At 37.4% G+C, this 19,730-nt stretch overlaps 1 pseudogene; it reads left to right on the forward strand.

Moving 5' to 3' along the window:
* Positions 1 to 1,252: 1,252 nt before the first annotated feature.
* Positions 1,253 to 19,730, forward strand: part of LOC102810677 — a 21,170-nt pseudogene continuing 2,692 nt past the window's right edge.

A 19,730-nucleotide genomic window follows, 5' to 3' on the forward strand; every position in this document is an offset into this window, starting at 1 on the left:
GACTGTGTAGTATGTTTTAAGATTGGGAAGTGAGGGGCCTCTTACCTTGTTCTTTTCTAGTAATGCTTTGCTTATCTGAGGTCTCTTTCCTTTCCATATAAAGTTAGTGATTTGCATTTCCATCTTTTTAAAGAATGATGTTGTAATCGGGATTGGGATTGCATTATATTTATAGATTGCCTTGGATAGTATTGACATTTTCACAGTGTTAAAGTCTTCCTATCCATGAGCATGGTATATTCTTCCATTGTGGGTCTCTTAGTTTTTTGTAGTAATGTTTTGCAATTTTCTTTGTATAGATCTTTTGTTACTGTGGTCAGATTTATTTTTAAGAATTTCATGTTTTGCGTGGCTATTGCAAATAGTATTGTTTTCCCAATTTCCTTTCAGAGCTCTCTTTATTATTATAAAGGAATGCAACTGATTTTGTATGTCAATCTTGTACTCTGACATTTTTGCTGAATCTTTCAATGAGTTCCAGCAATATTCTTGCTGAGTCTTTGGGATTTGCTAAGTAAAGGATCGTGTCATCTACAAATTAAGAAAGTTTTACTTGTTTGGTAATCTGTTTGCCTTGAATTTCCCTTTCTTGTCTTACAGATCTGCTAGGCTATAATCTTTATGAGAGCAGATTGCTGGTCTTTCTCCATGGTGCTACTGGGTGGGTTCAAATCATCAACCTTTCTGTTATCAGTCAAGTGCTTAACTGTTGTGCCACATTAGGAATTAATTGAAATAGGGTGATTATAAAGAACGTCCACTGTTTTTGTCTGGCTGGCATCTGTTTCTTGGAAGAGAAGTGCCTTGTATTTATCTCTTGACCCATCTTCACAGAGGTGGATATAAACCCAAACACAGCCAATTATAGTACAATTTCCCTGGTCCAGTGTTGAGCACATAATCCAAACAGTGTTGAGCACATACTCCAACCAGACTTCTTCCATAACATTTTTCATATGGGCACTCAGACATATAATTTCTTTTTTCAAGATGAATGGAGGTAGCTTTGTGGTTTCCAGAGGCATATTTCTTGCTGCTTGGAAAGGACCTTGTGAACATTAAGCCAATGCTCATAAGAAAATAGAACTGAAAGATGGGAAAACAGAGCTTTATTATTTGAGCCTCAAGAATCTAGGGTCTGGATCCAGCTGTGTCTGAAAACAGTGTATCAGGGGACTTTCCAGTTACACTCACTAATAAATTCCTTCTTGCTTGAGCAAGGTTGTTTGAGGATTTTGTCATTTGTGACCGAATGTTTCCTGATCAAGAAATCAGGTAAAAATGACGAGAGCTTGAACTGCAGCCTGAGGGGCTGGAGAGAGTGGTTTGGGTAAAGTTAATGAAACTAATCAGTAACTGGAGAGAGCGGTGATGATGTAGGAGAGTAAATAAACCAGAATGATGTCCTCACTTGAGTTAAGAATCTTGGTTAAATCAGTATTGCACTTTTTTATCTCTATTTATGCCATGTCATGAATAATAATTCTAGCCACCACTTATCTGTCAAGTTTGTCATCCTGTGGTGGTTTTCTTGTTCCTGTGATGTTGGAAGCTATACCATTGATCTTTCAAATACCAGCATAGTCACCCATGGCAGGTTTCATCAGAGTTTACAGATTAAGCAGAAAGGCTTGGAAATCTACGTTCAAAAAGTATCCAGTGACAATCCTATAGATCACAAAAGGATGTTGTGTAGTGTTCGGAGATGAGCCCCTCTAGGTGGAAGGCACTACATAATGATGGAACAACGAGTTCAAACATGCCAATGGTTTTGAAGGTGATGCAGACCAGGCAACATTTTTTCATGTTGTACATAAGGTCACAACGAGTCCAAGCCAACAGAATGGCAACTTACAACAATAACAAAAGATTCTGGAACATTGTGAGGAGTCTTAGGTTTGTGTCATGGCAGTATTCCTTTGAAACCAAAGAGCATATGGCAGTGGACCAAACCACCAACCCTTTTCAGCATTAAACAGCAGATTCCTCTGTTTGGAGTAATCTCAATCAGACCCATGAACGTGAAGAACCACATTCCCATGAAACGTACATGATGTTCAATAGCAACCGTGGTATCGCCTATGTGATTTCTGGATGCCTCTTCTCTGTGGATTTTGGTGAGATGAAAGGACATACATGTGGCACGATTACAAGCTTGTAGTGCCATTTGTTCAAGGTTCAGCTCTGTGCTCTGTAAATCCAGGGATGGATAAAAACGCAGAGATAGAATTACTACTATTTTCTCATATAGATCTTTCAGGCACTCTTAAATGGTTTACTAATAAATGTTCTTAAGACTTCAGTTTTTGCCTGTGGGAGGCATGATGGAGTATCTCTTTCTCTCTAGAAGTGCTCAGAAAAGCATGAGCATTTGGGGGTCAAGTGTTATCATTATAAAATAGACACTACTGAAATGAGCTCAGTGGCAAGTAAAATCACAGTCTTTTTAAGCGTCCTTACCTCTTTCTGTATGTTGAACAGATTGCTAAAAATAACTAAACTGTAGTGAAACTTGTCATTGGTGGTGGTGGTTATGTGCTGTGGTTCCGAGTCATAGCGACCCTGTACAGGGTTTCCAAGGCTGTAAATCTTTACAGAAGCAGAAAGCCTCATCGTTCTCTCGTGGAACAGCTGGTAGTTTCAAACTGCTGACCTTGAGGTTCGCAGTCTGATTCGTAACCACTACTCTACTTGTATAATATTTGGGGTGTAGGATAAGTCCTGGGCTGCAAACTACAAAGTCGGCAGTTCAAGCTCACCAGCTGCTCCTCGGAAACCCTATACAGGGCTGCTATGAGTCAGTAATAACTTGACAACACTTACCAACAACAATATTTCATAGGGAGACCAGTGGCTCTAGAGGATAAGCACAGGACTGTGAACCACAGGTTGGTGGTTTGAACCTACCATTCACTTCAAGGCAGAAAGATGAGGCTTTCTGCTTCTGTAAAGATTTACTGCCTCAGAAACCCATAAAGGGTCACTATAGGTTAATGCACTGGACTTAAAAGTCTGTTTGAACTGCAAGGTCGGTGACTCAAGCTTACCAGCTGCTCCTCCGAAACCCTATACAGGGTCTCTATGGGTCAGAACTGACTCAATGGCACTTAACAACAACAACAACAAATGCTATATAGGGTCACTATAAGTCACAACCAACAAGCAAGTAATATTCCACAGCCCTTCTTGAAACAGGGACTGAGTTTAGTTAATCCACAGAATATAATGTTTAGTAGTGCTCTGTGGCTCCGTGAGTAGTATTTAGTGAATAATAAACCAAAAACCAAACCGAACCTAATTGGCATCCAGTTCATCCTTATAGAAAGGACCGTGTAGAACTGTAAACCTTTATGGGAGCAGACGGCTTCACCTTTCTCCCACAGAGCAGTTGGTGGGTTTGAACCACTGACCTTACAGTTATCAGTCCAACACACACTCTGCTGTGCCACCAGGACCCCTATAAGGAATAATAACCCCACAAATATTTGCTGACAAAGGCATTTATTGAATTTCACTGCTTCTGTCTTTATCCACCAGATGGCAGAAGATAGGACGAGATATTGAGCCTGTTGATGGATACTGTTCACTCTCAGGTATTAAATTTGTGATGGTATCAAAGGTGGGAAATAATTGGGTAAGTATATTGCTATGATTTTACTTTTATTATACTTTCTGCATGAAAATCTCTTACAGTAAGCAAGGAATGTATCTCTACAATCTAGGCATTGGGTTGGAAGTTAAAAGTTAGGCAAGAGAAAAAAGCAAGAGATTAAAGACAAGGGTATATGGTAATATTATTCTGGTATCCTTATGAAATGAGCAATGGGCTGGAGGACAGTACTCGGTGAAGCTCTTTGACTCATTGTACCTGGAAGTATAAGGAGGAAAGACATGAATATGTCATAGGCTGTTTTATTCAATGTCCCTGGGACTGATAGGAATCACATATCTTCCTCCTATTCAGCATTATTTTTCAGGATAACCTTTCAAAATTCACCTCACTGGAAAGTTAAACAGTATAAGGGAATTAAAAATGGGTAATGAAACACCTAAGGTCATCAGCCAATAAAAAGAAAGGTTTGGATTCTTAGAGCAGGTAAATGTTTCACATCTTGGCATTCTCCAGTGTTGCCCAAGTTTATTTACCAAGTTCTTAAACAAACATGAAAAATGCGTAATTTTTTTTTCCTGTTTAATGGAAATAAAGGGGAGATATTGAATGGACAGTTGGTTTCAGTCAGAACACAACTTCATTCATATTCTCTTAGGCATATGTGGACAGCAAAAAATTAATATTCTTATCCATACCTCTAAATCAAACATTTCTTATGGATTTACATAGTTTGCCTTCCTAGATGGACAGCTATTAGATTATAGTTTACGGAGAAAGAGAGTAAATTAAAAGAGATTGTTTTGAGAATATTATATATATATCAAGTTGGTTCCAACTCATAGCAACCCTGTAGAGCCTTTCCAAGGAGCACATGGTGAACTTGAACTGCCGGCCTTGCTGTTCAAACCAACTTTACAGTCCAGCACATTAATCCATAGCACCACACCAAGATTTCATATATATATATATATGAATAATAATAATATATATATGAATAATAATATATATGAATTATATATATATTTGCTTGGTTATGTGCCATGGAGCTGGTACCAATGCATAGCGACCCTGTACAGGGTTTCTGAGGCTGTAAATCTTTACGGGAGCAGAAAGCCTCATCTTTCTCCACAGAACAGCTGGTAGTTTTGAACCGCTGACTTTGAGGTTAGCAGTCCAAGTTGTAACCACTATGCTACCAGAGTTCCTTATATATGTTGTTGTTAAGTGTTCTGGAGTCACTTCTGACTCATAGTGTCCCTTTATAGGGTTTCCAAGGAGTGATTAGTGAGTTTGAACTGCTGATCTTGTGGATCAAATTGATCTTGCAGTCCAGTGCTTTATCCCACCAGGACTCTTTCTCTCTCTCTCTATATATATATATATATATATATATACATATACATATATGTGTGTGTGTGTGTGTATATTTGTTGTTGTTGTTATGTGCCGTGGAGTTGTTTCCGACTCACAGCAACCCTGTACAGAGTTTCCGAGGCTGTAAATCTTTACGGGAGCAGAAAGCCTCATCTTTCTCTCGCAGAGCAGCTGGTAGTTTCAAACTGCTGACCTTGAAGTTCACAGCCCGATTCGTAACCACTATGATACCTGATATATATATATATATATATATATATATATATACACACACACACACACAAATATATACTAGGCAATTTCCCACATGCTAGAAATGGAAACTTAATTTTCAGACAGTAGTTCTAAGATTTTTTTAAAACCACATTTGAGAAGCATATATATTTTTTAAATGCATACATTTCTATAATTTTACTCAACAGCAATTCTGTTTCTGAGACTCCAGCTCTCTTAGTCACTGTGGCAACAAGGACACAAACACAATATCCATCCCATGAGCTGGATCCATGAGTAAGAATTTCATACAGTCTGCATACTTAGCTGACAAATGGCAAAATAATTTAATGTAATTTTAAACATTGTAAATTGTTTGAGTGAATTGTAAAATGGAAATAGTGTGTGTGATTAGGAAAATATAACCTCATAAAAGAACCAAGGAAACATAAATGTTGGATTCTCCTTCTCTTTAAAACCTCACAGTGCCTTCCCTCACCCCCTTCCTGATATAAAGAATATCATGGAAAACATAACAGAAAGTTATTCTAGGACTTCATTTTTCTTCTTCCTAAATTTTAGTCTTAAAATAGATTATTATATTTAGGCAAATCAGAAATCTGTAGTCTCAGAGACTGGCCTACCAAAAATACTTCAGCACTTTCAATTGCTGGCTTTAAATTGCTTTCCTAAAAGCCATTCTAAATGTCCTCTCTGCGTTCTGAAAAAGCTCTAAGGTGCTCCTCACACTGAATCCTGGCAAAGCGGGTATGGGTAAATTCCACAATGAATTAAGTCCTGAACCATTCTGTCCTGGACTTTGAATAACATCTTCGGAGCAAGCAAAAAGCCAGCCAGCCCTCTCTGGGTAAGATAAGAATAATAGCATGGTGAGATTCATGTGGATAGGGGAGTTTCATGGTCAGGAAAGAAGAGTCAGGGAAAAAAGCAAGGAGGACGTGCATGAATGTCAGAGATATAAAGAACAGCTCCACAGAGCATCCTGCACAGATGCTTCATAAGTGCCTTTTTATTTGACGGAAGGATCTAAGTGTGTACTTGTGTAGATCAATCTCAGCACCATGGCCTCTGAATGCCTTTTGCAATCTAAATACAGGGTTGTTTTGGGGAGGCAGGGCCAGGCTGTTGGAAGGGATGCAGTGCCTTGCGCTTGATGTGAGTGGGCAGCGGGGCCGGCTACAAGGGGAGCTGAATCCAGGCTTTCTGATCTTCTATGGCTGTATTCTTTGGGCAGAACCTGTACTGAGTGGGTGCTGTGTGAAAAGCAGTCTTGAGTGTATTTTTAGTCTTTGTGGGGGTTGCTGCAATTCAGCACCTCAGTTTTCTGATGTCTAGCGGAGTCCTGATAAGAAGCTGGAGGGTAAGCACTAGACTACTAAATCTCAAGGTTGGTGGTCCAAACCCACCAGTCACTCCTTGAAAATGCTATAGAGAGTCTCTAGGAGTCAGAACTGACTCGATGGCACTTGACAACAACAACAATGTGAGAATGGAGTCCTGTGTGGCACTGTAGGATAAGCACTGGACTGTGAACCACAAGATTGGCAGTTCAAACCCATCAACTGTTACTCAGAATCCTTATACAGGGTTGCTATGAGCCGGAACCGACTCTACAGCACTTAACAACAACAACAATGTGAGAATTGGAGGATGGTGGTTCCATAAAATAAGCACTAGACTGCGAATCACAAGGTCTGCTGTTCAAGTCTGCCAGTTGGAGAAAGATGAGGCTTTCTGCTCCTGTGAAGATAAGCTTCGGGAATCCTATACTTAGTCACTATGGGTCAGAATTAACTCTATAGCACTTAACAACAGGAACATGAGACTCATAATCATACTCTAGCTCATAAAATAGTATGCTGTTAAATATATTTAAAGAGCAGAAGTAAAAATACAAGGTCCTTTTTTTCTAACCATTGTTTGTTTGTTTTTTTAATTGTAATTTTATTGTGGTAAAATATATATTGTGGAATGTAGTGGCTCCAGAAGATAAACACTGGGCTGGGAACCACAAGGTTGGTGGTTCCAGCCCGCCAGTCACTCCAAGGGACAAAGAAGAGGCCTTCTGCTCTTGCAAAGATTTTTTTTTTTTTAATCTATAAATCTGAACCTACTCAAAGACAATTAGCAACAATAACAAGAGAGAATAGTCCCTCTTTGTCTTTTCCAGTTTCCTGTTGTTGTTAATTATGAATTTAAGCAAAATGAAGCCTTTAGTTTCTCCATTTATCATGTTGTCATTTATTGGTCCAGTTGGGTAGATTTTTGTTTTCTTTACATTGAACCTCAGTGCAATCCATACTGAAGGCTGTAGAGTTTGCCCTTCATCAGTAAGTATTTCAAATCTTTGCTTCCAGCAAGCAAGATTGTATCATCTGCGTATCACAGGTTGATGATACTTCCTCCAGTCCTGATGCCACATTCTTCTTCATATAATCCAGCTTCTCAGATTATTTGCTCAGCATGCAGATTGAATAAATATGATGAAAGGATATAGCCCTGGCACATATATTTCCTGATTTTTAAACCATTCAGTATCCTCTTGTTCTGTTCTAATGACTGCTTCTTGGTAGATGTACAGGTTCCTCATGAGCACAAGTAAGTGTTATAGAATTCTTTGCAATGTTATCCAGAGTTTGTTAGGATTACATAATAATCATTGCATAGTCAATAAAGCACAAATAAACATGTTACTGGTATTCTCTGCTTTCAGGCAAGATACATCTGACATCAGCAATGATATCCTTTGTTCCACATATCTTCTGATTCTGGCTTGAATTCCTGGCAATTTCCTGTCCATGTACTCTTGCTACCATTTTTTAAATTATTGTCAACAAAATTTTACTTGCATGTGATATTGATGATATTGTTTAATGATTTCCACATTCTTTGCAGTCACCTATCTTCAGAATGAGCACAAATATGCATCTCTTTCAATCGATTGGCCAGGTAGGTGACTTCCAAATATCTTGACATAGATGAGTGAGCTCATTCAGGACTGAATCAATTTGCTGAAATATTTCAATTTGCATTCCATCAATTTCTGGAGCCTTGTTTTTTGCCAATATCTTCATTATACCTTGCAGTTCTTCCTTCAGTACCACCATTTCTTTGTCTTATGCTACCTCTTGAAATGATTGAACATCAATCATTTCTTTTTGGTACAGAGTCTCTGGTATATATCTTACATGTTCTTTTGATGCTTTCTTGCTCATTAAAATTTTTGCCCATAGAATCCTTCAATATTTCAAGTCAAGGCTTGAATTTTTTCCTTCAATTCTTTATTCTGAGAAATGCTGAATGTGTTCTTTCCTTTTGATTTTAAAATATCAGGTCTTCACACATTTCATTATAATACTTGACTTTGTCTTCTCAAGCTGCCCTTTGAAATCTTCTGTTCCTCTCTGACTTTCTCATTTCTTCTGTTCACTTTAGCTTATCTATGTTCAAGAGCAAGTTTTAGAGTCTTTTCTGACATCCACTTTTGTCTTTTCTTTCTTTCTTGTTTTTAATGACCTTTTGCTTTCTTGATATTCTTGATGTCATCCCACATTCTTCTGGTCTTCTGTTATTAGTGTCTAATCCATCAAGTCTGTTCTTGAAATGGTTTCTAAACTCAGTTGAGATATATTCAAAGTCATATTTTTAATCTGGTGGACTTGTTTTAATTTTCTTCAGCTTCAGTCTGTGCTTGCCTATGAGTAATTGAAGGGCTATTCCAGTCTGTACCTGGCCTTCTTTTGTCTGGTGAAATTGAGTTTCTCCACTGTCTCTTCACACAGATGTATTCAATTTGATTACTATGTATTCCATCATATAAGGTCCACGTGTTGCTGTTTAAAAAAGGTATTTGCAATGAAAACGTCATTGGTCTTAGAAAATTATATCATGTGCTCTCCAGAATCATTTCTGCATACAACAACCTGAAATTAACATACAGCACAACCCAGAACTCAATCCAGCTATGTTGTGTTGTTAAGTACTATCAAGTCAGTTCCTACACATAATGACCATGTATAGACTTTCCAAGGAGCAGCTGGTGAGCTTGAACCACCAATCTTGTAGTTCAAAGATACCTTGCAGTCTAGAACATTAACTCAAAGCACCAAGATATAGAAGTATGTAAAATAAAACAAACCTACTACAAGACGGTAGAAGAATTGATGCTTTTGAGTTATGGTGTTGGAAGAGAATATTAAAGGTGCCATGGGCTACCAAAAGAACCAATAGATCTGTTTTGGAAGAAGTGCAGCCAGAGTGCTCCTTGGAGGCCAAAAAGGCCAAACTTCGTCTCTCATACTTTGGGCATATTGTCAGGAGGGAACAGTCGCTGGAGAAGGATATCATGTTTGGTAAAGTAGAGGGTCAGAGAAAAAGAGGAAGACCCCCAATGAGATGGATTGGCCAAATGGCAGCATCAATGGACTCAAGCGTGGCAACAGTAGTGAGGTTGGCCCAGGATCATGCAGTGTTTTGTTTTGCTGTGCATAAGTTTGCTATGAGTTGGCACCGACTCGGTGACCTAACAACAACAACAACTACAAGACTGAAATATGGAACCAAAGATACCAATTTATAATGAAGCTCACTACAAAGAAATAAAAGAGGGAGAAGCATAGGTACAGAACTTCCAAATTGCTAGGAAGTCAAGTATATTTCAAAGTAAAATGAACTATTTCTACTTGAGGGGGGAATGACTTAATTACAGGATAACCCTTAAGAAAATGAATATGCTTTTACATCAAATTAAAAAAAAAAAAAAACAAAATAAAAAAGATTTAGTAAACATTAACACAACCAAAAGAAAACCCACAAACAAACTGAACTCACACAGAAAATTATGAGGAATAAGGAAACAAGCAGCGTCATCCCCCACAAAACACACACACATACAGCAAAATGGTAGCAATCAATTCATGTTTTGTTAGGTACCATTGAGTAGGTACTGACTCATAGCAAACTTATGCATAGCAGAACAATACACTGCCCAGTCCTATCAAAAATTACACTGAATGTAAATGAATTAAGTGCACCAGTCAAAAGACTGCTATTGAGAGTAGCAGATTAGATAAGAAAACAGGGTTCTTCAATACACTATCTACAAGAGACACACCTTACACATAAAGACAGAAATAGATTAAAAACCAAAGGATGGAAAAATATATATTGAGCTAATGGCAATCAAAAGTGAGCTGCAGAGGCACTGTTAATCTGATAAAATAGACTTTAAGGAGAAAAAACAGCATCAGAGACAAAAAGGAACATTATGTCATGATTAAGGGGTCAATTGAACATGAGGACATAACCATAATACGTGTTATTTATTCCCCAATGAAAGATTCTCAAAATACATAAATCAGGCCCTAGTAGAAGTGAAGAAACAGAAAATTCTACAATAATAAGAGGAGATGTTAATAAACCACTTTTGATAAAGCAAAAAACAACTAGAAAGAAACTTAACAAAGATACAGAAGAACTAAGAAACAATCAACGGACTTTATCTCATAGACATGTACAGAGCATTCAACCCAACAACAGCACGATATACATTCTTTTGCTGTGCACATGGAACATTCTCCCGAATAGACCATATATTAAGCCACAAAGCAAACCTCAATAAATTTAAAAACATCCAAATACTACAAAGCATCTTGTCAGATAGCAACGCTATAAAATTAGAAATAAAAATTAGGAAGATCAAATGGCTAAAAAATCAAATACATGGGAATTGAATATGTTCTGCTTAAAAATTATTGGGTAATAGTATAAATTAAAAATGTAAAAATAAATCCTTTAATAAAATGAGACTAAAAACACAACTTACCAAAACATTTGTGACACGGCAAAAGCAGTGCTCAGAGGGCAATTTGTAGTAAGAAATGCAAATATCCAAAAAGAAGAAAGAACCAAATCCAACACCTTAACCAAACATCTTAAGCAATTATAAAAGGAACAACAAAGTATGTCTATAGACACCAGAAAAAGAAAAATAATAAAGATCCCAGCAGAAATAAAGAGAAAACAGAAAAGTCAGAGAAAAAATCAACATGACAAGAAGTTGGTTCTTTGAAAGGATTAATAAAATCAACAAACCATTAGCAAACCTAACAAAAGAAAGGAGGGAGAAGATATAAATGGCACACACACACACACACACACACACACACACACACACAAATTATATGAGTGATGTCACAACAGAACCAACAGAAATAAAAAGGATAATAACAATACAATGAAAAACTGTACTCCAACAAAATTGCAAAGCTAAAGGAAATCAACAATTTCTAGAAATACATATGTACCTAAATTAACACAGACTGAAGTAAAAAACACTTGAACAGGCATATAACAATAGAAGAAATTGATCAAGTCATTAAGAAATTCCCAACTGAAAAAAGTTCAGGCCCACATGGCTTTACTGGTGAATTCTACCAAACATTCAGAGAGTAGCTGATAACAATTCCACTCAGATTATTCCAGAATACAGAAAAGGATAAACAGGTTCCAAATTCATTTCATGAAGTAAGCGTAACTCTTATACCAAACTAGGCAAACACATCCCTAAAAAAGAAAATTGTAGACCAATAGCCCTCATGAAGAAGAGTGGTGACAAGTTGGGCTGCTAACCTCAAGGTCAACAATTCGAAACTACCCGCTGTTCCATTGGAGAAAGTTGAAGCTTTTTTGCTCCCCAAAAGATTTATAGCCTCGGAAACCATATATAGAGTCACTTTGAGAACTGACTCCACAGCACCTAACCACCACCACCACCATCCTTCATGGACATAGATGTAAAAATTCTCAACAGAATCCTAGCCAATAGAATCCAACAATATATCAAAAACTAATACATCATGACCAAGTGAAATTCATACCAAGTATGCAGAGATGGTTCAATAGTAGAAGAAACAATCAATGTAATCCCAAACATAAATATAACAAAGGAAAAATACCACATAATCATATGCAGAAAAGGCATTTGACAAATCCAACACTTATTCCTGATAAAAACATTCAATAAAATAGGAACAGAAGGGAAATTACTCAACATAATTAAATATATATATAAAACCAACAGCCAACATGACTCTCAATGGTGAGAAACTGAAGCCATTACCTTTATGAACAGGAACTAAACAAAGATGCCCTATATAACCACTCCTATTCAGTATTATACTGGATGTCTTAGCCAGAGCAATAAGACAAGAAAGGGAAATTAAAGGCATCCAAATTCACAAAGAAGTAAAACCCTATTTGCAGATGATACAATCCTATACTTAGAAAATCACAAAGACTCAGTAAGAAAATAATTGGAACTTGTTGATAGATTCTGCAACAATAGAGAGCAAAAAATTAGCATATAAAAATCAGTTGGATTTACACTAATACATTAATCAAGACAGCTCTGAAAAGGAAATAAGGAAAACAATACTATTTACAATAGCCACCTCAAAGATGAAATACTTGAGAATAAATATAACCAGAGAAACAAAAGACTTACACAAAGAAAACCACAAAACAGTATTACAAGTAGCCAAAAGAGACCTGAGAATGTCAACACTACCTGAAGCAATCAATCTACAGATAAAATGTGTTCCCAATGCAGATTCCAACATCATTTTTTAAAGAGATGGAGAAACGAATCACTGCTGACTCTATACAGAAAAGAAAGAGACCCCAGATAAGCAAGCATTATATATATATATAACAAAGTAGGTGACCTCTCTCTTCCTGATCTCAAAACCTATTACTCAGTCACAGTAGTCAAATCTGCCTGGTACTGGTACAATGAAAGATACAGATCAATGGAACAGAATTAAGAACTGAGAAGTAAATCCATCCACCTACAGTCAATGATCCTTGACAAAGGGCCAAACTGCATTAAATAAGGAAGAGATGGTCTCCTCAACAAAAGGGGCTGGTCATACTGGAAACCCATTTACAAAAGAATGAAACAAGATTTGTATCTCACACTATACAAAAATGAACCCAATATGAATTTGAGACCTGAATGTAAAGCCTAGAACTGAGTCCTGGCATGGGAGGATAAGCACTAGACTGCAAGATCAGTTTGAACTTCAAGATCAGCAATTCAAACCCACCAGTTACTCCTTAGAAGCCCTATACAGGGTTGCTGTGAATTAGAACTGACTCAATGGCATTTAACATCAATAGCAACATAAAGAATATCAATTAAAACATAGGGACAAACTTAGGGGCTTTGATGCATAGCATAAACACATTATCGAATGTCCTGATATCACACAAACAGAAGACAAAATAGATGAATGGAACTTCCTAAAAATCAGATACTTATGTGTATCAAGGATTTTCACCAAAAGAACTAAAAGAGAACCCACAGACTAGGAAAAAAATGTTTGCCAATGACATATCAGACATAGATCTGCTCTCTAAAGTTTATGGAACACGTCAACGCTTCAACAAGAAGACAAATAATCCAATTAAAAAACAAGCAGAGGACATGAACAGATACTTCATCAAAGAAGCTATTCAGATGACCAACAAGCATATGAAGAAATGCTCATGATCATTAGCCATTAAGGAGATACAAATCAAAGCAACAAAGAGCTACCATCTTACTCCAGCAGTAATAACAAAATTAAAAAATAAAAACAGAAAACAACAAACGCTGGCAAGGATGCGATGAGACTGGGGCCCTCCTCGCAGGAGCGACTGTAAAATGGAGTAACCACTGTGGACAACAGTATGGTAATTTCTCAAAACATTGGAAATAGAAATTCCATATGACCCAGTAATTCCTCCACTTCATTCATATCCTCAAGAAATAAGAGCCATTACACAAATAGATATATGCACACCCATGTTCATTGTAGTACTATTCACAATAGCAAATAGACGGAGACAGCCTAAATGCAGATCAACAGAACAATGGTTAAAAAAACTTGGGTACATACACACAATAGAATACTACACAACATTTAAGAACAATAATGCATCAGCAAAGCACCTCATGACATGGATGAACCTGGAGGACATTATGCTGAGTGATATTAGTCAATCACAAAAGGATAAATATTGTATGAGACCAAAGTTGTAAAAGTTAGGAAAATGTTTTCTTGATAAAACAAACACTCTTATGAAGATTACTAGGTGTGGGGTAGGAGGAGGGAAAATTGTTCATGGGCTAGAGGGTGTTGTAGTTGTTGTTGAGTGCCATCAAGTCAGTTCCGACTCATAGCAACACAGTATAGAGTTTCTGAGGAGCAGATGGAAGGTTTCAACTGCCAATCTTGTGGTTAGCAGTCCAGTGTTGTTTCTCCAGCACCACACCTGGAGTCCAGGCTAGAGAGTAGACACATATTAACATGGGTGACACAGTAGGCAATATGCAATAAGAGGGAAGTTAGCAGAGGAACGATGAAGGTGTCAGGAGACACATGGAGACATGCAAAAGTTAAAGTGAATAGCAGTATATACCATTAACTAATGGTATATGGAGGGGACTGCAATCATTATAATGAAACAAAGTGATTTGTTGAATGTAAAACTGATAACATGTTCTATAAACCTTCACTCAAGTCACAATAAAAAGTTTTATTTACGTTGTCAACCATCCCCACTATCCATTTCTAAAAGGTTTTCCTTACCTTAAACAGAAACTCTGTAATCCTTTACCAGCTCCCATTTACTCCTCCACTCTATATTTTCTTGTTGCAAATATTTCACATAAGTGGGATTGTACAATGTTTGTCCTCTTGAGTCTGACATTCCACTCCCCATGATGTTTTCAAGGTTTGTCTATGCCAGAGCATGTGTCAAGACTTCGTTTCTCTTTATGATTGAGCACGAGTGTAGACTCCAATTTTCCAATGGGGTCCAGGAAATCAGAGTAAAAGCCAATCCAGTTTACATGTCCAATAACATGATATAGGGTGGGAAGGAGATGAAGATGAGTGCAATGTATCAAGCAGTCATCTGAGATCTATCTCCAGCCTGCCTGAGCCACACAACCCTGTCCATGTAAACTTCATGGCGTGGTCATCAATCAAAGAGCCATGTGCAAGAAGGATGTGACTATCAGCTGTCGGTGAGAGCAAAAAAAGACTTCTGGGACCATGGTATTTTTTTATTTTATTTTTTATTTTTTGCTGTTACTAGAAAAAGATAGGCATTACTGCTGATTACTCAAGTCCAACTTTCAAGACTTTCAACACTTTTTAATGAAAAAACAAATGTGTATGTGTGTGTGTATGTACGTACTAAATAAAAATTCCAGTAAAGATCTTATCTTCTTGCCAGGGGTTTTCTGTGTGTTTCTGCAGCTTGTCTCTACCTATAAGTTACTAACCCAGTGAATAAAAGACTTCAGTGTGCAGAATTCTCATCTAGATTTGCTTCTTTGGGTGAGCACTCTTTCCTTCCTGTCCCCTGACCTAGTGTCCCCATCATCACACAAGAAAAATAAGCACTGATCTTGAAAATTCTAAATTTTCACAGCTGCTACTGTTTTCATGCCAAAAATTTCTTTTCCTGAAAAAAGAACATTTAGAAAAGATCAACATTAAATCACTTGAATGCTTAATAAAGGATGGTGACTGTGGAAAAATTTTTTAAATGGAATAACACTATATGTGTCTAAAATAGCTTATAATGTTTATGAAATTCTCCCTGTACTTCAAACTTGCTAGGTTAAGAAGCTCTGTATTTCCCTCGTGTGTTTTCTTCTACTGGCATGAAACACAAAATATCTTCTGAACTCTTTCGTGATGCAATGAAATCTGGGTTCACTGAGAGACATCTCTGCTGAGCATTGTCTTGTGGAACAGGGGTAGCTATTATTCTCACTGAGAGTAGATATGTTGTATCTTCATTAAAACAGAGAGTAGCAATATATAGAGAGATATAGTAATATGCAGGTACATGTTGCCTAATGTCCATGAGGCATTCTGTGAAATGGGATATTATGTGATTTGGACATTATGTGGACATCTGTGTCCATGAGACACAGGGAAGACCAAATCTCCTATGAGCATGAGCCTGCAAAAGGGATGGTACAGGCAAAGGAAGCTAAGGGTGGCCAAGTCTATGTTTTGGTGCATACTTTTCATGGGTGCCACACTAGACAAAACATGTGGAATAAAAAGGCCAAGTCACAGAGTCAAGGAAGACAGGGGTTAAGAGTTTGACTCAGAGCCTCCATCGTTGTATGCTCTGTTTCCAGGTGGTGTGCAGCAGCCAGGCAGAAGTGGGACTTCAGTAGAAGTGGGGATCCTACCTCAAGACAAGCATCAGGAATCCTGGCACCCAGACACCTTGGTATCCCAGCACATGGATGTATGTGCTATTGGACATTAAGCAATACATACCTGTGCATATATATCATGCACCTGTATATGTGTATGGTTGTTGGTGGTTATGTGCCGTGGAGTCAGTTCCAAATCATAGCGACCCTCTATCATAGGGTTTCCGAGACTGTAAATCTATACAGGAACAGAAAACATCCTCTTTCTCCCATGGAATGGCTGGTAGTTTCTAACTGAAAAGTTGGAAGTTTGAGCCAACTTAGAAGCACCTTGAAAGAAAACTCTAGTGATCTAATTCAGAAAAATCCACCACTGAAACCCTGTGAAGCTCTATCATACTCTGACACGTACAATGAGTGTGAATGGACTTCACAACTGTTTTTGCTTGTTTGTTACATGTGAATCAATAAACTTGACATGACCACCATACATAAAATACTCCATCCAACACAGCAGAAGGCACATTCTTTTCAAGTGTGCATGGAACATTTTCCAGTACACCATAAAATAAGTCATCAGAAATTCAATAGAAACTTTAGGCATATTCTCTACTACAACAAAATTCAACTAAGGATCAATTATAAAAAGACCTCTGGGAAATACACAAACATTTGGATATTGAACAGTACACTTCCAAATAATCCAGGGGTCCAAAAGTAATCACAGAGCAAATTAGAAAATATGGTGGGTTTATAAAAAAAGAATGAGAGCACAGCATATCAAACTTTCAAAGAAGAGCTAACACGGATCTTAATCAAACTATTCCAGAATATAGAAGAGGATGGAAAACTTCCAAATAACATTTTATGAAGCAAGTATAACCCTCATGCCAAAATCAGGCAAGGATATCTCTAAAAAAGAAAATTATAGACCAATATCCCTCATAAACATAAATGCAAAACTTCTCCACAAAATTCTAGCCAATAGAATACAACAACATATCAAAAAAATTAGACATCATAACCAAGGATTCATTCCCAAGATGCAAGGATGGTTTAACATTAGAAAAACAATCAGCATAATTCAGCAAAAGAAAAGAACCCCATGATAATATCAATCGATGCAGAAAAGGCATTTGACAAAATCCAACATCTGTTCTTGATGAAAACACTCAACAAAGTAGGAATTGAAGGGAAATTCCTCAACATAATTAAGAAATATGTACAAAACCAACAGCCAAATCACTCTTAATGGAGAGAAACTGAAAGCATTTTCTTTGTAAAAAGGAACTAGATAAGGATGCCCTTTACCACAACTCCTTTTCAATATTGTGCTGGACAGTTTTGTTGTTGTTAGGTGCCATCAAGTCAGTACCAACTCACATAGACACTATGCACAACAGAATGAATCACTGCCCTGTCCTGGGCCAACCTCACAATTGTTGCTATGTTCGAGCCCATTGCTGCTGCCACTGTGCCAATCCATCTTGCTGGGGGTCTTCCTCCTTTTTCTCTGACCCTCCACTTTACCAAACATGATATCCTTCTTCAGTGACTGGCCCATCCTCACAATATGTCTGAAGTATGAGAGATGAAGTCTGGCCATCCCAGCCTCCAAGGAACATTCTGGCTGTACTTCTTCCAACACAGATCTATTTGGTTTTATTTTTTGTCACTTTCAATATTCTCCTCCAATACGGTAACTCAAATACACCAATTCTTCTATGGTCTTCCTTATTCGTAATTCAACTTTAACATGCATATGAGGTTATTGAAAATACCATGGCTTGGGTCAGGTCCACTTTAGTCTTCAAACTGACAGCTTTTCTCTTGAACACTTTAAAGAGGTCTTGTGCAACAGATTTTCCCAGTGCAATACACTATTTGAAGTTGGAAGTCTTAGCCAGAATTATAAGGCAAAATAGGGACATGAAAGATATTCAAATCAACAAAGAAATTGTAAAACACGCTCTATTTGCAGATAATATGATCTTATACATAGACAATCTCAAAGACTCAGCAAGAAAATTATTGAACTCATTGAGTGATTCAGCAAAGTTGCAGGGCATAAGATCAATATACATAAATTAGTTGGATTCTTCTATACTAATAAAGACAGCCCTAAAAAGGAAATTAAGAAAACAGTACCATTTACAATAGCCACCCAAAAGATGAAATACTTAGGAATAGATCTTACTAGAGAACCAAAAATCCTATGCAAAGAAAACACTATTACAAGAAATGAAAAGAGACTTACAAAAATGGAAGAATATGCCATGCTCATGAATAGGAAGACTTAACACTGTGAAAATGTCAATATTACCAAAGGAGCTCTGGTAGCATAGTGGTTACAAATCTCAGGCTGCTAACCTCAAGTTTGACAGCTTGAAACTACCAGCGGTTCCGCGGGAGAAAGATGAGGCTTTCTGTTCCCGTAAAGATTTACAACTTTAGAAACCCTGTGCAGGGTCACTGTGAGTCGGAACTGATTCCACAGTACTTAACAACAACAACAAACCAAAGAATATATAGATATAATGCAATCCTAATCCAGATTCCAGCATCATTCTTTAAAGAAATGTAAAAAATGATCATAAACTTTATATGGAGAGGAAAGAAACCTTGAATAAACAAAGCACTGCTTAAAGAGAACAAAAAATGAGGCCTCTCACTCCTTGGCTTCAAATATTACTACATAGCCACAATGGGCAAAACTGCCTGGTACTGGTACAATGATAGATACGTAGATCAACGGAACAGAATTCAGAACTCAGAGGTAAATCCATCCACACACAGCCAACTGATCTTTGACAAAGAGCCAAAACACATTAAATGAGGAAGAGATAGCTTCTTCAACAAATTGTGGTGGCAAAACTGGAAATCCATTTGTTGAAGAATTAAATAAGATCTATATCTCACACCATGTACAGAAACAAATTCAACGCGGATTAAAGACCTAAGATTAAAACCTACAACTCTAAAGATCATCAATGGAAAACGGGACAAACGTAAGGGCTCTAGTACATGGCATACATACACTGTCAAACATTACAAAAGTCTTACAAGCAGTAGAGGACAAAATACGTGAGTGGAACCTTCTAAAACTTAGAAACTTATGTGCATCAAAAGATTTCTCCAAAACTAAAAAGGTAGTCCATGTTGTTGTTGTTGTCATGTTCTGTGGTGTCGGTTCTGACTCATAGCGACCCTGTACAGGGTTTCCGAGGCTGTAAATCTTTACAGGAGCAGAAAGCCTCATCTTTCTCCCGCAGAACAGCTGGT

The sequence above is a fragment of the Chrysochloris asiatica genome, unplaced genomic scaffold (genome assembly GCF_000296735.1).
Source record: "Chrysochloris asiatica unplaced genomic scaffold, ChrAsi1.0 scaffold00022, whole genome shotgun sequence".
NCBI classification, from domain to species: domain Eukaryota; kingdom Metazoa; phylum Chordata; class Mammalia; order Afrosoricida; family Chrysochloridae; genus Chrysochloris; species Chrysochloris asiatica.